This window comes from Ovis canadensis, chromosome 4 (genome assembly GCF_042477335.2).
Source record: "Ovis canadensis isolate MfBH-ARS-UI-01 breed Bighorn chromosome 4, ARS-UI_OviCan_v2, whole genome shotgun sequence".
Taxonomy (NCBI): domain Eukaryota; kingdom Metazoa; phylum Chordata; class Mammalia; order Artiodactyla; family Bovidae; genus Ovis; species Ovis canadensis.
In genome coordinates this window covers 117,980,711-118,007,070 of record NC_091248.1, presented here as the reverse complement: position 1 = coordinate 118,007,070, position 26,360 = coordinate 117,980,711, and the positions used below count along the sequence as shown (strand labels likewise).

General features: G+C 45.9%; 1 protein-coding gene across 7 annotated transcripts in view; it reads left to right on the top strand.

Annotated features, from left to right (window-relative positions):
• Positions 1-26,360, top strand: part of HIPK2 (homeodomain interacting protein kinase 2) — a 234,649-nt gene that overhangs the window by 73,237 nt on the left and 135,052 nt on the right. The gene's annotated exons all lie outside the window — the stretch shown is intronic.

Below are 26,360 nucleotides of genomic sequence, written 5' to 3'. Positions count from 1 at the left end.
CGCTTCAGTCCTTTTCATCGCCAGGCAGTGTTCATCGTATGGTTGCAGCATATATACAGCACCTGGTGGGCACGGGGTTGTTTCCACTTCCTGGCTGTTATGAGTAATGCTGTGAACACTGGTGTACGGGTTTTCGTGTGGATGTGTTTCCTCCCTTCTCTTGGTGTCTCATGATTTTGATTTGCATTTCTCTATTGACTAGTGTTGATGAGCGTTGTTCGTGAGCTTATTAGCCATTTGTGCATCTCCTTTGGAAAAATGTCTACTCAGATTCTTTGGTCATTAAAAAAATTGGGTTGTCTTTTTTTAATTGTTGAGTTGTAAGGCTTCTTAATTTAGTCTAGATACTGTGCCTGCCTTTAAAATCGACGTGCAGTCGATTTTAATTGTTCCTACCAGGTTTCTCAGAAATCTGTAACCTTTTAGGTGACATCTAGAACGAACTGCTCAGACATTGAATGCCCGGTATCCTGAGTCTTTTTATATATATATATTTATTTATTGGGTCTTAGTTGCATCATACGGGATCTTCATTGTGCGTAAAAGACCTTTAGGTTGCAATGTATGGGTTCAGTTGCTCTGCAGCACATGGGATCTAGTTCCCCGACCAAGGATCGAACTCGTATCCCCTGCATTGGAAGCCAGACTCCTAACCACTGGACCATCAGGGCAAGTCCCTGAGGTTTTCTTTTCTCTTTTGGTCTTCAATGCTGGGCAAAGCTTTCTCTCACTGCGGTGAGTGGGGATTACTCTTCCTTGCGGTGAACAGTCTTCTCATGCTGGTGGCTTCTCCTGTTGTGGAGCACAGGCTCCGTAGTTTGTAGCATATGGGCTTTAGTTGCCCACGGCATGTGAAATCTTCCTGGACCAGGGATCGAATCCTATCCCCTGCACTGACAGGCAGATTCTTATCCACTGTACCACTGCAGAAATCCAATATCCTGAGTCTTAAATGCTTCTGTCTCTTGTAAAGCTCTTAGCACAGAGCCCTCAGCCTTTTTGATCCTAGAGCCCAAATTTGGAACCTAGAACATCAGGGGTAGTGATTGAGGGGCTAGAAAGGAGCTCTGGTGGGACCTGTGGAGCAGTGGCTATTTCTAAGTCTTATTTTTTTTTCTGGATGGAGAATGTAGCAGGGGGTGATTGTACAGCTTTCTTAGCTGTGGCTGCTCTTGGGTATCCTTCATCCTGTGCTGTGGGCACCTGGGTGTTGGGGCTGAAGATCACATGGAGGTGCATCTGAGAACATCATCTTCTTTCCATAGTGCCACTGCCACGGTGAGTCATGTCTTTCCCAAGAGCTATTTGGCAATTTCAAGTCATATATAGAAATATCCCAAGGAACGTCATGGGTCTGTTTTAAAGAGAAGGGAGCTTTATGGGAAACCCTTGAAGCTACTGAGGGGACCTGGAAATGATTCTGTGTCCTGAGACCCGTACTCAGCATCTGAGACATGTCCTGTCCCTGCTGCCTCTGTCTTTGCAGCCCTTGTCCTCTCTCTGCGTTCACCCCGCCTGGCGTGGATAACTACCCCCTTTCTGCCGATTCAAATCAGATCACCCCTCAAGGCCCAGCAAGTTCTCCCGCCCCTCCCAGAAGCCTCTTGGGGCCTCTAAAGTTAGGGTTCCCTTCTCCCCACACACCAGGGGAAGGGAGCCTCCCAGAGAAGCAGAGGTCTTTGGCAGTCCAGCCTGGACCAACCCCTTGGGAGCAAGCACCACCAGTTGTTGAAACTGCCAAGTCACACATCTGCCCTGAAGACATGGCCTTATCTGGGATGTGGATTTCAAAGGTTTTGGACAGATATCATTGATTCCTCCCCTTAAGTCAGTTAGGACAGTTTCAATCACTTTAATGCCCAGGAAATTCCCTCTAGAGGACAAAGCCAGTCCAGGTGCGTTTGGATGATGGCTCCTTACTTTTAAAGGGCAGGAGCTCCCTCCAGATACGCAAGTCCACTCTCAGGCAGCTTGTCTCTGTCTCCTTCCTGCTTCCCTGCACATGTGGACCTGCCGCCACCTGGCTGCCACCTTCTTGATTTCTCAGAAAAGCCCACCCTACCCTCAAAAAGTGTGTCATCTCCTTGGAAGGGTGAGATAAGTCAGAAACTTGCCCATTGTTAGAGCCAACACATTCCTTGGAGATTATCCAGTCTAATATTTTCCAGTCTACCATGTTGACCGAAAACCATTAAATGCTTTATGCTTTATTTATCAAAGGAATGCTTTATCTTCCTTTGATAAATAACTCTGGGCTGCGGGGCATGTTTGTGTGGTCCTCTTGGAGATTTGCAGTGTACACTGGTGTGTTGAAGGCTCTGAGAAGTCCTGCAACAAAAACAACAGCTTAATTTGATTTAACCCAGCCTTCCTTAAACCATTTTGATCTCAGGTTTTGTTCTTCTTTTTTCCATAACAGATATTTATAGCTCCCAGGTCACTAGGCACATTATGGGACCCGTTACCTCGTTCAGTGACGAGGAAACCTGTGTTCAGAAATACTAAGTGACATGCTCAACGTGAATGCAAAGCCAGACTTGAAACCAAAATTTCCAACTCCCAATCCATTGTTCTTTTTACAAATTATAACCATATCATGCTTGAAAGAAAGTGTATGATGTTTAAAACGTTGTTGTTCACATTATTAATGAAAAACACACAGACTTTAGAATAATAGTGACCTGTGTGTGAACGCTGGTCCTGTCATTTTACTAGACTGTGACCTTCAGCAGTTAAGCCTTTTGGTTTCTCTGTGTCTCTTTCTTCTTTTGTAAGGAGAGGGTGACAGTTACAGCCTCACAGGGTTGGTGTGAGGAGGAGGTGAGATGGTACATGTACAGCTCAAGTTTGTGTTCATATCTTTGATTCCTCAGACTTTTCTCCTTAGACCAGGTGCTGGCCCCCCCTTCTCTATGATTTTAAAAGACTTAAGCATATTACAGACACCGAGAAATCAATAACAGTGATCATAGTGGATGATGCTGATTTACAGGATGAAGTCACGTGGGATAGCAGCAATTACCTATGGAAATGCAGAGCTGCATTGAGCTGCTAAATATTCATGGAATTAAGGGGGCACCGATGGAAGGGTGGGCTTGAACATGTAGATTGCGAGGGGCCCGGTGGGCAGCCTCTGTTCAAGGTAGGAGCCCTTCAGATCTCAAGCCCCCCGCCTTCCCTTTCTCCATCCCCGCAACAAGGAAATGTGGTGGAGGTTCCTTATAAAACACATAGCAGTTTGCCTTGGTAATACAATTTATTTTAAAACATTTGGCAACAAAGTTTGTCCCAGGCGGGAGACGTAAACCTGCACGTGACAGGTTGAGGTTGCCGGAGAATGGGGCACTGCAGGGCCCAGAGTTCAGGATGGCGGAAGGGGCTCCCAGGGCTGTGATAGGGCCCAGGTTTCCCCAGGGCGGAAATCATCCTCACCTCCCCAGCCCATCACCCCAACCACAAAACTTGCCCATGTGACTTTTGTGGAGGAATTTAGTATCTGTGGTTTTCGGTCAAGATGGGAGATTGGAAAAGATTAGATCGAATAATCTCCAAGGAAACTTTTAGCTCTAACAGTGGACAACTTTCTGATTTATTTCACCCTTCCAAGTAGATGACACACGTTCTGAGAGTAGAGTGGGCTTTCCTGCGAAATCAAGAAGGTGGTAGCCAGGTAGCGGCCGGTCCGCATGTGCAGAGAAGCAGGAAGGAGACAGAGACAAGCTGTGTGAGGGTGGACTTGCGTATCTGTCTAACGTGAAGCTCAGACATTTGTTTACCACCAGCATGGAGGGACCACAAAGGAGCCTGATACCGGGTCGCCAATTGCATCGATGAGGGCAGCTTTCCTGGGATCAGTCCCAGCCCTCGGCCTGGAGTGTATTAGGACTAACAGGCGACAGGCCCCGAAGGCCCTCTCTCTTTGACACCGCCCTCACATCCCCACCCCCTGCCACCGTCCGATTGCTCCCTGGATCCCCCGTGGTCCTCGCCCCATTCTCTCTGCCAGTTTCTTGGCAGGTGGTTTCGGGAGCAGGCTGCGGTCGGTAGTAAATCACCCTGCCCAGGCTTTGCCGTGGCGAGGGGGCCAGTGGAGAGGGTGCCGGCTTGTGTTGTTCTGCAGCTGCCCTGGGCACATAGAGCCCTTTGCCTGGCACCAGTGCGCAACGTGCCAGCCTGGCCTGCCCTGCCAGGTGCTGGGACGGTGCGGGGCTGGGCGTGCGGCTGGCACCCAGCACATCACAGCTTCCCTAATTTATTTACCTCAAATCAAACAAACCCCAGCTCCCCGGCTTTGAATGGTGACTGTGCAGTTTCACAGGATGACAGAAGGGCAGCCGTGTCTATGGAACTGCCTTCTGTGGGCTTTACCCGAGACCGCTGTCTGGCATAGCCCCTGGGGACTTCAGAGGCCACTCTGGAAAAGAGCGTGGCAGCTCCTCAAAAGGTTAAACCCGGAGTTACCACACGACTCAGCAGGTCCGCTCCAGAGTCTCTACCCAGGAGACCTGCAAACGTCTGTCCACACGGACTCCTGAACACGAGTTCTCGGCAGCGTTGTCCAGAAATATGGCCAGAAACTAGAAACGACCCAGATGTCCATCAGCTGACGAATGCGTCAGCGAATGTGCTGTATCCAGTCCGTGGCACATTTGGTAGCAAAAAGGAATGAAATGCTGATACATGCTACGACATGGACGAACTTTTAAAAATGAGGTTAAGTGGAAGAAACCAGACACAAAAGGCCACATTATCTGATGCAATTTTTATGAATTGTCCAGAATAGGTAAATCCATGGAGACAGAAAGCAGATTAGCTGTTGCCAGGGGCTGGGGGAGAGGGAACAGGACTGCTAATGGGTATGGCATTTCTGTTGAGGGGAGTCAGGATATTTGGAATTATTTAATATATGGTGACGATGATTGCCCAACTCTGAATAGACTACCAGCCACTGAACTGTGTTTTAAAAGAAAGACTTTTTATGGTATGTGATTGTAGATCAATAAAGCTTTACTTAGAAAATTGCTCTGAACTTGCCGTTGCAGTACAGTCCTCTGTGGACATAGATGTATAGGCTAGGAAACAAATGAAAAGAAGGCAGAAGAGAAGCACCGGGTGGCGGGTTTGGGTGAGACATGCTTGAGGGGACATTGAGTGTCCTCTGAAATCCATGACATCTGTTCAAATTTGGGGGATACCCTGAGCTTCCTAGTTTCAACCCCCCATCTGCAAAGAAGTTCCAGTTGGACCCAGAGTTCAGATGAGAGTTCACCCTCATCCACTGAAAACACATTTTATTTGGAAATAATTTTAAACTTAACAAAAGTAAGAATAATGCGAAGAAGAGCCCCCTTCCTTCACCAAGTTCACTGGTCATCATTTTGCACCATTTGCTCTTATCGTTTGCATTCACTCACACGCTCCCTCTTTCTCACTTCTACTCTGTTGTCACACGTGTGTGTGTGTGCATACATATTTATATATATGTAAATGCTACTTGCTCTGAATGATTTGAGGGTGAGTTATAAATATCATGGCCCCTGATTTCTGCACCATCTAATACAGTAGCCACTAGCCACAGATGGCTATTTAAATTAAAAGTAAATAAAATGTGGGGCTGCCCTGGTGGCTCAGTGGTTAAGAATCCACCTTGCAATGCACAGGACTCAGGTTCAGTCCCTGGTTGGGGAAATAAGATCCCACATGCCACAACTAAGACCTGACACAGCCAAATAAATAAATATTTTTAAAATATTTTTTAAGAAAGTAAAATGTAAAAAAGCTCCTGGGTCACACCAGCCGCACTTTCAAGTGTTCGTTTGGTAGCCACGTGTGGTTAGTAGTGACTGTGTGGGTCAGAGAGGTTTCAGGCGGTTCCAGCTCTGTGCAGTGCTCCAGTGAACGGCCCCGCCTCCCCCACTTCCTCGTGTGTGTCCTGGGTCCTGAGGATAGGGTGCCGTGCAGTTCCCAACTCAGGAGAACTTAGCCGGGATTCAGAGCTCCTGTCTTAGCCACAGTTCGTAGTCCAGTTTCGTCAGTAGATCCAGTGATGTTCTCATTCCTTTTGGAATGAGTTCTGCAGTCTTGCCTGTGGCCCAGATCGGCCTGGTCTGTGCTCTGGGGAAGCGTGTGAACCACATAGAGACGGTTCAGCTTTCTGTTGGGGGTTCCTTCCCTGTGGCTCTACTTTTCACCAACTTGAATCCTTTCTCTAACTCATGTGCTGGGGCCAGCTTGCATTTCCTTAGCTCAAAAGTGACATTGCAGGAAACTTCCCTGGCAGTCCAGTGGTTAAGACTTCACCTTCTCATGCAGAGGTTGCCAGTTCGATCCCTTGCCAGGGAGTTCGGATCCCACGTGCCTTGGGGCCAGACAACCAAAACATGAAACAGAAGCAATATTGTAACAAATTCAGTGAAGACTTTAAAAATGGCCCATATTCAAAATCACTTGACATCTTTGTCATGGGCTGGAGAACCCCCTTCCCTGTTCTGCACTGACGTGGGGTGTCTGAGCAGGTGAAGAAGCTCTGCTCTGAAAGTGGCAGGAAAGATTTCCTGTGAGAAGAAGACAACTGACCTCCCAGCAGCTGCATGCGTTTGCTTTACTCTGACAATTTCCACACTTCAGCCTGCAGTCAAAAGAAAGCCTCGTCTTGTTGCCCGTTGGTTTTTTGTTTTGTGGCTGTGTCATGATTCCGGGGCTCTACATCACTTTGCAGGGCAGCTGGGGCTCCAGGGAGCCTCCACTTGCCCAGGTGCTTCCAACCCTGGCCCATCTTCAGGCTACTTCACCCCCATCCAGGGAAAAGTGGACTCTGGTGATCTTTCAACCATACTTTGGATGAGATGTGGGGGAAACAAGCAAATTGCAGAGCTGTTTCTACTGGTGTCGGCTCACCCTCCAAGGGGTTCCTGGTGACTTCATGGAATTTTACGGCAGGAGTAAGAATAGAAAACAGATTCCTGGGTTGCTGACTTCACTTCCACAGGACACCATCCCCATGACTCTTACCGTGTGGAGAGCGTGAAAGCTGGGAAACAAGAAATCTGCAGGCTTATGCCGTCGCCTTTCTTATATTTCCATTCTGCCCTTTAGAAGGTACGCTCATACCTTCTCCCACCTTGTATTTTGATTCAGCATTTCTTAGAAAAATGTTCAGAAAAAAGATAAGAATCACTGAAGAACTCAGTGGGGATCTTATATGAGCCATATAGCTTGAGCCAAGAAAGAAAGGAGAAATGGAGTCATGCAGAGAAAGTGGAAATGGAGCTGATAGCTTCATTTTCCAACTGAAAAAGAATGCAAAGGGCTTGGCTGGCAGGGTCGAGACCTTGAGGCGGGGCAACAGGCGCAGTGGAGTTTCTGCCCTTCCTCGCCTTCTTGAAAATTGACACGGGAAGGACTTGCAGTCCCAGGTCCCCTCCCCGTTTGGAGGAGTAAGCTGAGTGCATTGATGCTGGTGAAAGAATCAGAGCACTGGCAGGCACTTCCTCCAGCCGTCAGAGAAGAACGTAAGTTCGGATGCTCTGCATTCATATCTTCTGTATAACAAGAGGTACCCTAGGGACTTCCCTGGTGGTCCAGAGGTTACGACTCTGTGCGTCCAACACAGGGATTGCAAGTTCAGTCCCTGGTCAGGGACGATCCCACATGCCTGGTGGGGCAGCAAAAAAAATTTTTAAAAGAAGTACCTAATTGGCCAAATTGTTCTGAGTGATCCGTGTGTTTCTGTAAGGGTTTCTGTGTGTCATCCCTCGGGGTTATAGGTCTAAGTTTAAGGGCTAAGGTTCTGTGTTCTCTGAGAGCGTCTCAGCTTCCGCCGAGGCCAGCATCACAGGACGGGGACGCATAGGCCTAGCCTGAGCACTGGTTCGTTTCAGGCCTTGGAGATAACATGCACTGAGTATTGGGCAGGCTAGGGACTGGGCAGGAGGGGGCGGGGTTCTTTGCCAACGAGTACCCCCTGCTGTCTGCTGTCTGGGTTTCCTCAAGGAAACACTGCAGCCACCCTATCCCTGGTGTGTCCGAGCTCTTTCTGGCAGCAGAGTCCCCATTCCCTGGGAGCCCCTGTGTTCCCAGGGCCCACTGCCCAGCCGGCCTGGCCATGCCCACCAGGCCGTGCCTCCCTTGGCCACGCCAAGAAAGGGACCAGCCTTTCCCTTGGCTTTCACCGTGACACAACATCATTGTGGACGCCTCTCGTGGCTTCTGCCTTCCCCGCCTGTTGCCAAGGTCTTTAACTGCCCCTTTGTCTCTTGTCTGTGACCTTGCTTTAGTTCCAAACGATGCCACCGTTCCTCCAGGATCTTACCTCCCAGATGAGCCTCCAAGGTGAGCAGGTTGCCTCCAGACTTCTGCCGCAAGTCCAGTTTTCCATCCTACAGCCCTGCTAGTCCTTTCCTCCCCACCTCTCTCCACAGGCACCTCTGCAACCCCTCAACCTCTCCCCACAAGCACCTCTGCAACCCCTCACCCTCTCCCGGATACAGGCGGAAGTCTGGCACAAAGGCCCTCCGCATCTAACTCACTCCAGTCTCTCCAGGTTAATTTGCACTCTCCCTGCAGGAGCCCTCCCTGCAGTCAGACCCTTCTTCCTTGTGTTCCCGCTAGATGGCTTCTGCCCTGCTTTTGTCTTAAGTGATCTTATTTTTACATTGTACCTGCAGAAACTACCCCAGGTCCTGTGGGCTTATAACACACCAGCTCTCATCTTAGTCCCTAAGCCCAGTGTGTGTCCCCTGGCCTCTGTGTGCCATTGGCCCCCTTCTTCCTCTTGGGGTGTTCTCCTGTGCCTCCACCCTCCCTGTGACCCCTCTAGCAGTCGGTCAGTAACGGTTATGCCTGCCTTCTGTAGTCAGTTATCGTGTCTCATTATCACTCATCTCGTTGGTCTCTTGAAAAAACAGTCATGTTGTTTTGCATGCTGCCTGTAGCCTTGCTTCAGCACTCCAGGCGGTGCCTGGACACAGCAGGCGCTTAGTCGCTATTTCTGGATGCCCACCGCGGCCTCTAGAATCCTCAGCTTGGCAGATCTGGAAATCTGACTTTGTAAACTCATCAAGCATTCTGAGGTTCAGCAGGACCGATTCCTGCTAACCAATCTTAGAGAAGACTGATTGATCTGAATCATTTTAAGAGAGACCTACTCCTTGGCATGCATCTACAGGGGCATTCCCTGAGTCACAAGGTCCTTTCCGGAGTTCCAGTTGGAAATCAGAGACTACTTACCGGGCACAGAATTTGAGCAGTAGGCATTCTGTGCTTTTCCAGATCCCTATAAATTATGAAAACATTCTCTGCTCCAGGGATATTTCTCTCTCAAGAACCAGTATCCGGCATCTAGATGCAAATGCCTTCTCCCCCCCCCCACCTCCCCCCAAACAATGAAAAATCTCAGACTCTTATTTATAGACTTCCCTGGGACAACGTGGCTTATTGTCACATCAGCCCTCTTTATTTTGGGATGTTCTGCACATTATAGTTCCCAGATTTATAGATATTCTGGTTACTTATATTTTAGGCTTATCATTTTTGAGTCACAAATAAGATGACATCTTACCTCCTGGTTTGTGACTGTTGGGGATTCTTTTAGGATATGCAGATCTCTGTTTATGAAATAGTGCAGCGTAACCCGCCTCCTAGGGGAGTCACAGATGCTGTGGCACACGTCTAGGCGTCTCAGTCCCAAATCCCATGCAGGTCAGGAATCCAGAATAGTGTTTTGGCCATTAATGAATCAGTGGTACCCTGAACATGTGAGCAGTGCTATTTTTAAACCCATTGCTGACCTCAGTGATAAAGAGGGTACAGACTGTGCCTTGCCAGGCTTGTGAGCTTACCGTGAGTAATACCCATGGTTATTATGATGTCAGAACTTGAATATTCTTTACCAAGAACATAACCATTGCATCATACAGCTGGGGGCAGGTTGTGAAAAGTCCATTTTCCCCGGAGAACACAATAGCATAAGCTGGTTCTCCCACAAGGACGAGGAAGCCTGAATTCTGCAGTGCCAGACTCCTGCTTGGATTTGGAGAACAGCTTCCCGTTTTTGTCACCGGGAAGTTATTTGCCTCAGAGTTTCCAAATGAGAGGCATTTGTGATGGGTGATCCTCTACCTCCTGCTTGCTCAGGAAAGTACCAGGTGGGGATGAGGGGGCGCACACCTGAAGTCACTAATCGCTGTGAGGGTCAGAGCTGTCCCATCATTGGACACATTGATCTCAGGAAGCATTTTCTTTCCTTTTTTTAAAACTAATTTTTATTTTCACTTGTAAATTCTTGTTTTTTTTTAATTGGAGGAAAATTGCTTTATAGTATTCTGTTGGTTTCTGCTGTACAACAATGTGAGTCAGTCGTAATTACATGTATATTCCCTCCCTGGGGAGCCTCCCTCTCCTCCCTGCCTCCCACCCCTCTAGATCATCCCAGAACACCAGGCGGGGCTGCCTGTGTTATGCGGCAGCTTCTCACTGACCACCTGTTTTACATGTGATAGTGTGTACACATCAACGCTACTTTCTCCATTCGTCCCACTCTCTCCTTCCTCCTCTCAGGAAGCATTTTCACAAAGCACAGAAGCGATGCTAAACTATGAAAGCTAAGGATTGAACGATTTAGAATTTTTTAAGTTGTCTGTAGAAATGTGTGCTCTGACATTGATGGGTGAGGATGCTGAGCATCCAAACATAATTACATTCAACCTCGTTAATCCAGACTCATTAGGGAGCTCAGCATTAAGGAAAAGCACAGTGCTAGTTAGGACAGACTAAGTTTTACTGCGGCAGCAGACACCTTCCAGTGTCTCAGGGCCTTAAAATGACAAAGGTTTGCTCCATCATCTTGCTGCGGGTCCCCCTTGGGTCAGCTGGGATCTCAGCCTCTTCTCGTCCTCATTTACTTCCTACTCCCACCCCTGAATCATCACTGGTTCCCTTAGCAAGGGATAGAGGGATCAAATAGGCCAGTGGCACACTGGCTGTGAAAAGCTTCTGCCCAGAAGGGGCACTTCTCACTTGGCCACTTTCTACTAGCCAAGTTTAATCGTATGGCCAAGACTAATTGTAAGTTAGTTGGCTTTAGCTGCTGCTGCTACTGCTGCTAAGTCACTTCAGTCGTGTCCGACTCTGTGCGACCCCATAGATGGCAGCCCACCAGGCTCCCCCGTCCCTGGGATTCTCCCGGCAAGAACACTGGAGTGGGTTGCCATTTCCTTCTCCGGTGCATGAAAGTGAAAAGTGAAAGGGAAGTTGCTCAGTCGTGTCCGACTCTTCGTGACCCCATGGACCGCAGCCTACCAGGCTCCTCTGTCCATGGGATTTTCCAGGCAAGAATACTGGAGTGGGGTGCCATTGCCTTCTCCTGGCTTTAGCTACTTGAGGTATAACAGGATTTTCAAAGCAAAGAGCTCAGGACAGTTTATTGGGATAGAGAAGAAAATATTGGGGCTTCCCAGGTGGTGCTGGTGGTAAAGAACCCGCTTGCCAGTGCAGGAGACATAAGGGACACAGATTCGATCCCCAGGCCAGGAAGATCCCCTGGAAGAGGGCCTGGGAGCCCACTCCAGTATTCCTGCCTAGAGAATCCCACGGACAGAGGAGCCTGGTGGGCTACAGTTCATGGGGTCGCAAAGAGTTGGACACGACTGAAGTGACTTAGCGTGCCTGCACAGAAGAAAGCATTAGACTATGTATATTTTATTTCATCCTTTTAAATATTCTGCTTTTGTGTTTTTAATAAACAATAGTAAAATAGAAATACATGATTTATTAAAAATAAATATCACGTGTTAGGAGTGTTCAGTTTTTTTTTTTTAACTGATTGTCAATCAGAAACGCTCAGGTCATAGTTTATATGGTGGATACAAATGTGCAATGAGTATGTTGTACATAGAAACTGAGTTCTTTATGACCTGGAGTAGTGCTTTATTAAAAATTTTTTTTTCAAGTTGAAGTAAAGTTGGTTTACAGTGCTTTGGGTGTACAGCAAAGTGGTTCAGTTATACGTATATATTCTTTCTCAGATTCTTTTCCATTATAGGTTATTATAAGACATTGAATATAGTTCCCTGCGCTATACAGTAGGTTCTTGTTGATTGTTTTATATATAGTAGTGTGTAGGAATAGTGCCTTTCATTCAAATGTTACATGGAAAAGAAATGCAATACATTTTTAAGGTTCAGTTCAGTTCAGTCGCTCAGTCGTGTCCGACTCTTTGCGACCCCACGAATTGCAGCACGCCAAGCCTCCCTGTCCATCACCAACTCCCGGAGTTCACTCAGATTCGCGTTCATCGAGTCAGTGATGCCATCCAGCCATCTCATCCTCAGTCGTCCCCTTCTCCTCCTGCCCCCAATCCCTCCCAGCATCAGAGTCTTTTCCAATGAGTCAATTCTTCACATGAGGTGGCCAAAGTAGTGGAGTTTCAGCTTTAGCATCATTCCTTCCAAAGAAATCCCAGGGTTGATCTCCTTCAGAATGGACTGGTTGCATCTCCTTGCAGTCCAAGGGACTCTCAAGAGTCTTCTGCAACACCACACTTCAAAAGCATCAATTCTTCGGCGCTCAGCCTTCTTCACAGTCCAACTCTCACATCTGTACATGACTACTGGAAAAACCATAGCCTTGACTAGATAGACCTTAGTCGGCAAAGTAATATCTCTGCTTTTGAATATGCTGTCTAGGTTGGTCATAACTTTCCTTCCAAGGAGTAAGCGTCTTTTAATTTCATGGCTGCAATCACCATCTGCAGTGATTTTGGAGCCCCCAAAAATAAAGTCTGACACTGTTTCCACTGTTTCCCCATCTATTTCCCATGGAGTGATGGGACTGGATGCCATGATCTTTGTTTTCTGAATGTTGAGTTTTAAGCCAACTTTTTCACTCTCCTGTTTCACTTTCATCAAGAGGCTTTTTAGTTCCTCTTCACTTAGGTAAAACTATGTCCTTCCCAGGTGGCGCTAGTGACAAAGAACCCACGTGCCAGTGCAGGAGATGTAACAGATACAGGTTCGATCCCTGGGTCATGAAGAAGCTCTGGAGGAGGGCATGGCAACCCACTCCAGGATTCTTGCCTGGAGAATCCCATGGACAGAGGAGCCTGGCGGGCTACAGTCCATAGGGTCACAGAGTCAGACATGACTGAAGTGACTTAGGATGCATTGCACAGGTAAAAATATAGAGTTTTTATCTGAATCTTTTGAATCCATCCAGTTTCCTCTGTGTCTTCCTCAGAATCCTTGGAAGTTGCCTTTTTTCCTAACCAGACCTCCCTTTCCATGTCCAGCATTTGAGACAAGTGACAAATGAGCTCTTGTCCCATTTCATGTTTGCCTTGTCCAGTCATTCAGAAGTAGCGTACTGAGTCCTCATCCAGCCAGGCCTGGTGCTGAGGGGCCCCTGGTACCATGGAGCTCCGTCCATCACAGCCAGCCATGCATTATCCGGGCTGCATGTTCCTGGGCCTCAGCAGACCAGCTGACCTCTCCCTTCTCTGTCACCAACACAGAGCTCCCCCTGGGCCAGACTGTGCTGTGAGAACATGACCCTGATGCCTCCCCTTCACACCAGGACCATAAGCGGCACCCATTTCAGAGATGAGGAAACTGAGGCTCAGAGAGGCTTCATCACTTGCTGAGACCTTGCAGCCAGCAAGCAGCAGAGCCCGCATCTGACACAGTGGCCAGGAACTCAGAGATGACCTGAAATGAGCCTTCGGAACACAAACCTTGTTGAGTTGGGACCAGCTATGTCACTAGCTGCCATCCTCTGTGCCCCAGAGCAGGACACATGAGAGCTTTTTGACGTCTCCTTCGCTGTGCTCTGGGAGGGACAGAGCAAGACCCGGTATCACCGGAGTGGGCACCTCCCCTCAGGCCGTGTGCCAATGGCCAGCACTGTGGGGTTGCTGGGTCATAACAACACCAGGACTGGTTTGATGGCAGTGACTCACAGCATAAAAATGTCCTTGCAGCAGCCCAAAGAACCGCTGCCATCTACACAGTGTAGAACAGGCTATTGGTTGCCTGGCCAAGGGATCCCTGTACCAGCTGATTTTTATATCTGCATCATCTGCACACAAATATTGTCAATAATATTGTGCTGCATTTTTATTATGCTTTATAGTTAGTTGACAAAGCACATCTCAGTGTTGCTTTCTTATCCACCTGTGCTCACAATACCATTTCACTGCAGTCTGTTTTCTCACTTTTTCCCCATCTTTCATTTCTTTTTCCTTTTCCTCTTCCCCAACCTTTCTCCCTTCCAGCATCCCAGCCTGCTTTCCCCGCCATTCCTCTGATTTCTATTCCCTTTGCACTGTCAGGAAATGCTTCTTCTATCTTTCCCAAATTGATCGCTAGTTGAGTTTCATCAGATGTCACTTTTAAAGGCAACTGAGAGTAATGAAAAAATTCTCTAAGGAGCAAGGGAGCTGTAACATAGAGTTACTGTTGTAAACAGCAGTCACCATTTAAATCAAGTGAGAAGGATTATATTACTGGGCTTTTAAAAGGAGGAAGGAAGGAATTTGGTCTCTGAAGAGAACCCAGGGGAAAGAGTTCTATGCACTTGGCCTTATGGGCATGGCTGGGACTGGATGTGGTGGTTGATGGTGGTAGTCGCTAAGTCACGTCCAACTCTTGCAACCCCATGGACTGCCACCTGCCAGGCTCCTCTGTCCATGGGATTTTCCAAGCAAGAATACTGAAGTGGGTTTACCATTTCCTTCACCAGGATCTTCCCGACCCAGGGATCGAACCCTGGTCTCTTGCACTTCAGGTGGACTCTTTACACACTGGGCTACCAGGGGGTCTGAATGACACCTTCACAAAGTTTTCTTTGCAGGTGGATAGCAGTCTTATGAGGGAAGTGTTCAAAGAAATGCAGAAACCCGAGTACAAGAGGCAGTGAGCAACAGGTGTTGCACTGAACACGGGATGTCCTGGTTTCTCTGAATGACAGCAAGAAACTGAGGTTTCTTGAACTGGCAGGTGTGAGGAAGTGCGGCGGAGACTCCTTAACTGTCACTTAGCTGGTGAGGACAGACTGAATTTTTCTCTGCCTTCCGGAGAAGTCATGTGGTTGTAAAGTCACACGTTCAACACGAAGACCAAGTGTATTTGTACAAAGAGAGGGGGTGTTTAGCACCACCCCCCGGCCTAGGACCTCAGTTCCAAAACTGAGATGAGAGTTTAGACTGAGGATGCTTCTACTGTCTTTCAACCAGGAGATGGCAAAGACAGGCTGTCAGGGCAAACTGCCATTCGGCCAGCGTGACTCTGCAATTGTTACAAGTACTTTATCACAGCTTGAGCACAAACATGTTTTTTCAATGAAATGCATCTTGAATTATATTCCAGAGGGTATACATTTCTGAGGACTGCTACAACAAAGTGCCACAAACTGGGTGACCTAAATCAACAGATACTTATTCTCAGGTTTGGAGCCTGCAGGTTGGAAGCCAAAATGTCAGCAGGACCAGGCTTCCGCCGAGAATCTGGGCAGAAGCCTTCCTTGCCTCTTCCCAGCTTCCAGTGCACCCCCCAGCCAGCCTCAGCATCCCTTGGCTGGCAGCTGCATCCATCCAGGCTCTGCCTCTGTCTTCATAGGGCATTCTGTGTGTGTGTGTGTGTCTTTTCTCCTTTTTGTATAAGGACACCAGTCATATTGGATGAGAACTCACCTTAACACCTTAACTTGATTGTACCTGCAAAGAGCCTGTTTATAGATAAGGTCGTTCACAGGTACTGGGGATTAGAACTCCAACATATCTTCTGAGGGGACACTTACTAATATAATATACCTAGAGTAACAGAGTAGTGTAGAATAATGTGTGTGTGTGCGCATACTCGGTCATGTCTGACCCTTTGCGACCCCATGGACTATAGCCCACCAGTCTCCTCTGTCCATGGAATTTCCCAAGGCGAGAATACTGGAGTGGGCTGCCATTTTCTTCTCCAAATATAGAGTAACAGATTTACATAATTTGTTGGGTACAAAAGAGTTGGCAGCAGTGCTGTAATAAGAACAGCAAAATGAAAAAGAGTAAAGTAAATTTTCAGTTTTGATCCTGAGTGCGCCAAACATTTCTGAAGTGGAAGCTGGGTTCACAAGACAAGTTTGTTGTGGGCTGGTCATGGGATAGGTAAGGTTAAGTAAAATGCATATTTGGGTAAGAGGTGTTTAAGAATAACTACTCTTTTGGGCCTGAAAGAGGGAAAAAAATCAAAAGCCTACTAGATTTTTAGTCTTGATTTGGTCTTGCTAAACCATTTCTGAAGGAAAAGCAAATTCAATTGAAGGCTTCCCTGAGCATCACCAGACATAGGGGTGGCCCTGAAGAACAGAAGTGCCTCATCCTCATCTAGCCTGCAACTGATTTATCTCTTGAGTGTACTCAGGTCTCCTTCAGAAATGTATGCGCACCCAGAACCAGAGCTAGAGGGACTTCCCTGGTGGTCCAGTGGCTAACACTCCACACTCCCAGTGCAGCGGGCCCAGGTTCAATCCCTGGTTAGGGAACTACATCCCACATCACAGCTAAGAGTTCTCATGCCTCAGCTAAAGGTCCTGCATGCCACAATGAAAACTGAAGATGCTCTGAGCCAGCTAGCCAAATAAATAAATAAAAATAAATTTTTTTTTTTTTTAAGAAACTAGAAACTTAGTTTACTCTCCCATTTTGGTGTTATTAATATGTGATGTTCAATTCTCTTTTATACCAGAATGACTGCCATTATTCCTTGATATACATTGCAGAGATATTCCTGCATGACTTTTTTGGGAAGCACTGCATAAGTCACCTAAACTTATGCAGAATTTAATTTAAAGTAATCACTTAGCTTTTGCTTGTATAATATTTAACTAAGTGACATCTCCTCCAGGGTCCTTTGAGGCAAGACATAGGGAAGTCACAGCGTGGACTGTCTTGTCTCCAAGGAGGGAGAAACAAAGAGAGTTCTTAGAAAATAATGACAGTATGTCCTGAGAAAGTTATGCTGTAGCAAAATGCTTTTGGTTTCCTTAAACCTACCATTAAGTGTTGAATTGTCTCCCCGCCTGTAGAAACTCATGTGTTTAATTCCTAACCCCAGGACCTCAGAAGGTGACTTCAGTTAAGGGAGGGTCTTCACAGAGGCGGTCAAGTTACAGATTGTTGAACCTGGGCCCTCGGCAATGAGAACACCGAGTCCTAACCACTGGATCTCCAGGGAGTTCCCTTGAAAACAGTTTTTGAGTTTTGAGTGTATATATATGTATGTGTGTGTATAAAATTTGTTTTCCTCTCATTGATTCTCCAGTTTCCTAAAACAAGCATGCATGTTTTATCATAACTTTCTTTCCTTCACCAGAATCCTCTTGGATTGGCAATTTTCAGATTGCTTATGAACTCTTGGTAACATGGCCTCTAGCTAATCAATCTGTAGGCTGCATGTACCTACCCACAGCAGTGAAAGGCTGGTACATCCACAGTGACTTATGGCCTAGTCCCAGGCAATGAGGCAGAGACATAGAAAGGGGAATTTGGGAGGCAGAAAGAGAAAGTCAGTCGGAACGTGGAGAAGGGCTGATTTGGATGAATAATGAGCCAGTAGGTAGATAGGTATGTGGAGAATTTGTAAATGGTAGGAAGAGGATATTTTGTCAACTGAAGAAACACAGCTTATGGTAGAATTTGCAGATTCAAAGAAGATGACGTAAAGGATTTTGAAAGTCTAAGAGAATTCCATTTCTTGGGAAAGCAAGGAGCATAACATGGTGCTTTTGGTTCTTTTCCCAGGGGAGCACCCCTTCTTTCTCTCCTCCTGACCCTGTGGGGGAAAAAAAATGGGTTGGTGGCTTATTCTCAGCCAGGCCCTGTAGCCCTTTTTCTGTTCCCTTAATTGTTTGGGTTTTTTTTTTTCCATCGTTTTATCCTTGACATGTCCGTGTGACTCATAGTGTTTGACAACGTCTGTGTCCCCAAGGATTACTTTATTTGCCATCTGCTCTACTTTCTACTCCATTTCTCCTGGGGAGCAGCTTTTCCCACGTGGATTCCATGTTCATAGAGGTGTTGGGGACAGCCCTCAGGTCAGCGACCCCTTGCCCATTCTCCTCTCCTCCTTTTTCTCCTGGTACCTATAGAATGTCTCCGTTCTGTCATTACTAATCCTACAGTGAAATCTCTCCCAAAGCAATATCTCCCTACTGGACTCTGCTCTCATCTTTGGCAACACCATTTCCAGTCATAGAACATGAACCTTTGATTTCAGTCTTTTTCCCTTTCCATATTTTTGTCACTCTGACCTGCTCATCTTTGTTGGGCCACGTTTTGGGCTCCACCCCTTTGCCCTTGGGCTTGTGCATGGACTGGTTCAGGGTCACCTTGCCCTCTTCCCCCTCTGATTCATGCTGTACAGGCTGAGCCCATCTTATTGATTTCCATTCTCTTTCCAAATGGTTTATCTTCATTTGAGGTTCAACTCAGCAAATGGCAAGTACGTGCTTGATCGTCAGTGACCAGCAGCTCCAGACACTGTGACTTTGGTAAATTCAGCACTTCCTTGTCTCAGAGTTTCAGTATGAAGGGTTGAACGCTGTATATTTCTACTTGGATCTCCTCTCAGTGTTTGTCATTCACCTTGTTTGAAAACGCATTTCATTATCCCATCCCCTAGGAGAAACAACACTTTCAGACCACCTCCCGTCTTCAGTGTCACCATCCGTGGAACCCCACTCCTTTCGGCCCCCAGACATTACTGTTTGATTGCTCCCTCGCCTCTGCCCTTTCGTCCCGCCCGTCAGTGTGTCTTGCCTCTCTTCTCTGCACAGTCTTAGGTTTCTGCTGCTTCCTTTCTGTTCTTTCAGGCAGGTCTTTAGTCCAGGTCCTCCCTGCTGGGAAAGCCCAGGTCAGCTCACCCAAGACCAGTGTTCTGTCCACTATGCCACTAGGTATCAGAGAAGTGAATTTACCTCTTTCAGGCGGTAAATTTATGTGAATAGTTTTGAATGGTTGTATTTCTCCAGTGTCATCCTAGCCAGAGGACAGAGAAATGCCAGTGACTTGGGAGCACTGTTGGGGAGTGCATTGATTTCCCAGGTGGTGTGCAGTCAGCCTACCCCCTACTTTAGATCAGTCTCCTCTCACACGTCAGGTTTCTTTTTTTTTTTTTTTGGCTGTTATGGTACTTCTCCCCTTAGTTGATGCTTTGACTCCAAGACCCTAAAGCATGAAGAAGAAAGGGTTAACAGCACGGATTTGTGAGTCAGGCAGACCTCAGTTCAGATCCCAGCCCTGCTGGTAGTGGTAGAGTGAGCTTAGACAAGCTAAATCATCTCCCTAAACTCAACTTGGACTACTGTGGTGGCTCAAATGGCAAAGAATCTGCCTGTAATGCAGGAGGCCTGGGTTCAATCCCTGGGTCAGAAAGATCCCCTAGAGAAGGGAATGGTAACCCACTCCAGTATTCTTGCCTGAAGAATCCCCATGGACAGGGGAGCCTGGTGGGCTACATACCATGGGGTCACAAAGAGTCAGACATGACTGAGCAACTCACACACTTTCACACTCGGCTTACCTGTCTTTAAAATGGGAAATGTAGGAGAAGGAAATGGCAACCCACTCCAGTATTCTTGCCTGGAAAAGTCCATGGATAGAGGAGCCTGGCAGGCTGCAGTCCATGGGGTCACATGACTGAGCATGTATGTATGAGGGTGGAGGGAAATGGGTTGGTAGCAACAAACTGGTAGAACTAAAAAATAAAAATAAAAAATAAAATGGGAAATGCACTTGACCTTACAGTTAGTTGTGAGGTGTGCACACCTAGAGTCTGACACAGAGCAAACCCAGTCACAACAGCTGCTCTCCACCTTGTTAACTGCAAGTTAGATGACAGTAAGGTGAGTATCTGGTGGTAGGGCTTCACACCAGTTTCTTCAGTATTCAAAAATTACTTCTAGAAGGTTGAAGTTATCAGAAGAGGACAATTCTGGATAAGTAGACTGTTGGGGCACCAGTGTAGACTAGTAGTTATGTTGGGAATGAGCGTTTGTTAATGTATGACTACTAGTAAAAACTCCTAAGTTGCTGTTTCCAATCAAAGCCCCATCTTCCTGAGGGCAGGGGCCATAGTGCTGGCTGCAAGCTCCCAATGCCCAGTCAGCAGGAGCTGGAACACTGCCCTTCAAAAGACATAACATCTTTCTAACTGCAGCTCAACTCTTACTTTGCCTCCCCTGTAAACCTTTGCCTAACTGTAGTCTATGGTGATTCCCGCCTCTGAACTCCTGTTGCGTTTATTTTGGCAAGTTGTTTATGTTGCTCAGAATTGCCAGATGTCCTTTTTACTTTGCATTGACCTTGGCAACTCCATGGGATTTTAAGCTCCTTTAGCACAGAGCCAATGTCTTAGATATCTTAGGCTTCCTTTTGTACCCAATTCCAGCCTTTTTATAGAGAGAACCCTGAATGGAATCAGTAGTGTTGTGATTGTGCTTATTGATAAAGAATTCTATAGAGCTTGTGGTTGATTCTAAACTGAGTTCTGGTGGGACAGACTATACATTTAACGTTAAACAACTAGCAGATAATTAGACTTTGATGGAAAACTATATACAAGTTTCACGGACATTTAGTATACACTGTTTTGGAAATGTATCATTTAGAAATGGGCTAACCTGAAATTATCTTGTACTTGTGAAATAGAAACTTGACAAGCAGGATTACTGTCATTAAAATTTTATGAATATTGTTATATATGTCAATGAAAAAGTTTTTTCTATTACCTTTCAACCCCCAGAGGCATCAAATTATGGTAATCAAGGATTATACTGATAACTCTTTTCTAAGTGTTTCTAAATGTCCATTCAGATGCATTTTTCTAACATTCATATATTTTTTATATTTTTTGAAATATTCTGTGATTTTATTATGTCTTATGTGCATAATGTGATTCGTAAGGGAGATATAGCAGTCAGCTAGGTATGGGAATTAATCCATCCTTTGAGTTCTGGATTCTAAAAAAAAGAAGAAAAAGTCTGTAGCTTCTATCAAATGCTATTTGGTAGAAGTGTGTGTCCGAAGGACTATAAAAGTGGTGAAGCTGGCACCTTTTAAACTAAGGTGATCTCTTTTTTTCCCTAAGTTTTTGTTTTCGTTGTTGTTGTTACGTCATGTGGCTTGCAGGGTCTACCTTTGCCCCTTGGAATGAAAGTGTGGACTCTTAACCACTGGACCGCCAGGAAATTCCCAAACTAAGATGTTTGTGATTCCATTCTCTTTAATAATGTAACTGGATTCTGGTGGTGATCTGCAACACCAAAATTAAACTTTACATCCTGATAAAAATGGTGCTGCTATTTGGCTTGAAATTCCTTCCCTTGAGCTTTGAGAGATTCCAGTGCAATTGAATTCAGTTTAATTTTTTTTTTTTTAATCATAATCGAACCCTCACTCATCCTTGTAGTTTCACCAGAGTCTGATCTTCCAGTAGATAATTTTGGGGTGGTGAAATGAAAAGGAAATGTACTCAGATGTGAAGCAACTCTTCAGTTCATCTAATTGTGAAATATAAAATTATGAAGAAACTAAGCAAATAAGTGGGAAAAAATGAACTAAATAAAGCCAATCCTTTGACAAATGACCTTTTAAAAATGCTTGTGACTTAAGAGCTCAGAAAGATCATGAAAACTTTTTAAACTAACCTTTTTTTTTTAAGGTGGAAAAAAATTATTCTTAACCCTAGAAAAATAAATTTCTCATTGAACTGTTAAGACAAAGAAGGCACATAGAATTACCCAGGTTTGAACTTCTGGGGCCAGGGTCTGTTTTTTCCACTTTATTATAGGTACCTAAACCCATCACTTCACTGCCTAGTTTTCAAACTAGGACCTTTGTAAGAATGAAAGTAGGGTGGGTGCCCTCATTAATTGAATTGTTGTGACGGGTAATTCCAGATTGTCCCAAAGTCAGACGTCTGTTTACTCTGTTCATGAAACATCTGGCCTGGAGCCTGGTACAGACTAGGTGCTCAAGATTTTAACTTCTGGAGAATCATGAGACTCCTAAGTAACAGGGTTTGAAATGAAGTGTGATCACATCTATGGACATAAATGGCCTCCAACTTCCCTGGTGGCTTAGGTGGTAAAGATCCACTTGCAATGTGGGAAACCTGGGTTCGATCCCTGGCACAGTGTAAAGAACCTGCCAATTCAGGAAACACAAGAGACGGGTTCAATCCCTGGGTCAGGAAGATCCCCTAGAGTAGGAAATGGCAACACACTCCAATATCCTTGCCTGGAAAATTCCATGGACGAGGAACCTGGGGGTTTCTATTCCATGGGGTTGCCAAGAGTTGGACATGACTGAGCGACTGAGCACACACTTTTAAAAATAGTATTTTGAGGTGCAGACTTATATGCATGCTTTTTTTAAAACATTTTATTTATTTATTTGACTGTGCTATGTCTTAGTTACAGCATGTGAAATCTAGTTCCCCAACCAGAGAACGAACCTGGGCCCCCTGCATTGGAAACAGAGTTTAGCTACTGGACCACAAGGGAAGTTCCACATGATTTTTTTTAAATGCAAACTGAGGATGTGAATAAAGTGACCAAAAGAGAAGGCTTTTCTTTGCCTTTAACACAGGCTGTCAGAAATGCACCCTAAGTATCAGGAGCCTGGATTTGTTTGGGGTGTGTGAGAGAGAGGTCTTTTGTCTTTGTTGGTGAGAAGAAATACCTTCTTACAAATCATGGGCTTTAATTCTGCTGACTGTAGGGTGTATCTTAATGCCCATTTTATTGGGGCTGTATTTCATTTGCCCTATGCAAGGAAGACTATATTACATACATACAGTTGTATTAGTTGACTTAAACTTTAATAAATTTAAGTGCCTCTTACTGATCGCTTTTATAACATCCACATAAACTTGTATCGGTAACATTGCAAAGCACACAAGGCCCTGATGAATATCTAATAGTCAGTGTTGATGATTCTGACCTCGTTATGAGACAGATGGTAACAGGGCTATGCCTTTTAGAAGCCAGAGTTCTAAATTATGGTGCCTGGCTGTGCGTTCATTTGAGTGACAGTGCAACCATCATGTCGGGAGTTACCTTGGGAGGCTGCTCAGGCTTTCGTGAGTTGGGCTGGCTCTCGTGGCCTCTCTACGGAGCAGGTGTTGAGTTTTGCAGATTTATCCTACAGTGATTTCCCAGGTCCCTCCTCATGAGCTCAGAACCCCCCTCACACCTGAGTCTCCCACGAAAGGAGGAGAAAAATTCTTTCTCTTCCAAGAGCCAAATAGGAAGGACAGAGATGACTTAAAAAGCAATTGAGATTGTTCGTAAGATCAAACCGAAAATGTCCATTAAACCCCCTGCCTTTTCTGAAAAGAAAATCAACCAATAATGAGGGTGGCAGGCCTTCCAGAGTACAATACAAAGAGTTCAACACAGAGAGAAATGAAAGGAAACAGGACTTCCCTGTGGTACAGTGGGTAAGAATGCTCCTGCCAACCAGAGGGACGTGGGTTCGATCCCTGGTCCAGGAAGAGCCCACAACTTTTTTGCGTTCCTCAGAGCAACTAAGCCCATTCACTACAGCTCCTGAAGCCCACGTGCCCTAGAGCCTGTGCTCCTCAGCAAGAGAAGCCTCCACGGTGAGAAGCCCGAGCCTCTTGAGTAGAGAGCAGGCCTTCCTCACCGCAACTAGAGAAAGCCCGTGCAAAGCACCAAAGACCCAGGGCAGCCAAAAAGAAAAAGAGAAAGGAAAGAGATGAGAGGAAATAGCTCTTCCTAGACTGGGAACCATAAACACTGTTGCCTTCTTCCTCCCCAGCCTTGGGGAGTTGAATAAATCGAATGCAAAAGGTGTGGATTGGGCTTTCCGGGACTCCATTAATCAGGAGGTTTTGTTCCAGAAAAATACTCTCAAAAAGAAGTGTTTGGATAAATTTGCTTATTCCTGTAGGATTAAGAGTAAGTTACGCAGCTACCCAGCAGTCTTTTATCTCTTATAGGTTGGAGATTTAAAAATAAATTATTGTTGTTATTATTATTGGAGACTTTCTTTCGCTATATTTTCTTTGAGCAGTTTGCTTCACAGAGCAAAATGACCTCTGCTAAAGAATAAGGGTAATAAGACTGTATTGGCAAACCTCCAGGTCCAAGATAAGTAAGCTTGGGGATGTAATGTACAATCTGATGACTGTAGTTAACAAGCTGTATTGTATCCTTGAAAGTTGCTAAGAGAGTAAATCTTAAATGTTCTCACCACACACACACAAAAGGTAAGGTGTGAGGTGATGGAGGTGGTAGCCAACCTTATGATTATCATTTTGCAGTTTCAACACATACCAAATCGTCATGTTGTACACATCAGACTTCCACAATTTCGTATGTCAGTTACATCTCGTAAAGCCAGGGGGTTGGGAAATAAGACTGTATCAGGACCTGTGACTGTTTCTTAGAACAGTGGCTGCTGATCTTATGAAGGGGCAGCAGTGGCTATTACCAGGCCAGGCTGGTGTGGCAAAGGGCATCTCTGGCCATGCAGATCTCCTCTCTGATCCTGGGACTGTCACCAGAGATAGTGAATGATAGTTTCCACAATTTTATGACCCTTGGCTGTCATCCCAGTAGCAAACAAGTCATAAGCCATTCTCTTCCCCTTTGTAAAATTCCACTTCTATACCCTGGCCTTTCCACCAAGATTTTTTGAAACAGTGAAAACAGAGAATAGAATTGCATCTCCTTTATGTAACTTGAGCGTGTGTTTTCTGCCACCTCTAACCTCGTCACTGCACAGCCCGTCCCCCTCCCCCCACAGTTCCTTGGCCTTAGTCCCCCTCCTGCCTCGAAATACCAAGGATGAAGAAGTTACGGGCAAGCTTCATACCAGAAAATAAAGGAAATGCTTACTGCTTTGCCTTTTCAGGGATAAAGTTACCAAAAGCCAAGGAATTGGTTGTTTATATATTGTATAAAATATCTGGAACAGTTGTTCATTCGCTCAGTCATGTCTGACTCTTTGCTATCCCATGGGCTGCAGCATGTCAGGTTTCCCTGTCCTTCACCTTCCCTGTCGTTCACCATCTCCCACAGTTTGCTCAAACTCGTGTCCATTGAGTCAGTGATGCCATCAACATCTCATCCTCTGTCCTCCCCTTCTCCTCCTGCCTTCAGTCTTTCCCAGCGTCAAGATCTTTTCCAATGAGTTGGCTCTTTGCATCAGGTGGCCAAAGTTGGCGTTCAGCTTCAGTTTGCATCAGGTGGCCAAAATTGGAGTTCAGCTTCAACATGAATCCTTCCAATGAATATTCAGGGTTGATTTCCTTTAGGATTGACTGGTTTGATCTAGAACAGTATGGTTATTTAATACTGGTGTATATAGAATAGTCATTTTCTGTGCTATTGTAGAGTTGAGGGGAAATTGACAAAAAACGGGCTCAGTGTGAATTCTGAATGAGCAAGCCGGAATAGTCTGGTCAGGCAGAAGGCTGCCTACAGAAGTGTAGTCATGTCACACAAGTAGATACTGGAGTTCAGGAACCAAACAAGACAGGAAGCCTCTGTCAGATCTGTGAGGTCAGGGTCAAGGTGGGGTTCAGAACAGCTGTTGGGTGTTGGGCTGAGGTTGACCCTGGGAAGTCAGAGCACATCGAGGATGAAGTATAGATAGAACGTGATTGCTGACACCAGAACAGGAGCTACCTAGGCTCTGCCCTGGTTTGGGTGGAAAAATATAAGCAGGTTTTTCTTTATTCTCCAGAGAGAGGCCAGGTTCCATAGGTGCTTGTGACTGGTGATTACTCTATTGCTAGACTCTAAGCTCTCCTGGAGGCCTGGTCAGATAGAGTGCTTCATTCCATCAACCGAGTGCCTCCTATGTATAACAATCGTGGCTTAATGCTGGGAGAAAAAAGAAGTGTGGGGTGTAGACTGTAGCGCGTGCCCTCTGAATGTAGCCTGTGTATGGAAACATGACTTAAACATGGGAAAAGTTACGTAGCACAGAAGCTAAGTCATTCAACTCAAGACAAGATATTCTGCAAGGTAGAAATGAATTTGTGAGCAAATGGGCAGTGCATGTGGTAAGTGGCTTAGAAACGGAGAATTGGGAATATCACTGTGCATTGGCCGTACCTGGGGAGAAGAGGCATATGAATTGTTTTATCTTTGAATAACTTGAGGGAAGCGGTGAAGGCATGCCAGATGGGGGTCGGGGGCACTGCATAAGAGCATGGTGGTGGGAAACGAAAGAGACAGTCTAGCAACAGGGAGTAGAACAGTTTAATTAAAACTGAGGGTTCAGGAAGGTTAATAGTTGGAGGTGAAGCCAGCAAAGCAGTTCAAATCAAAATGTGAAGGTGCTAAGA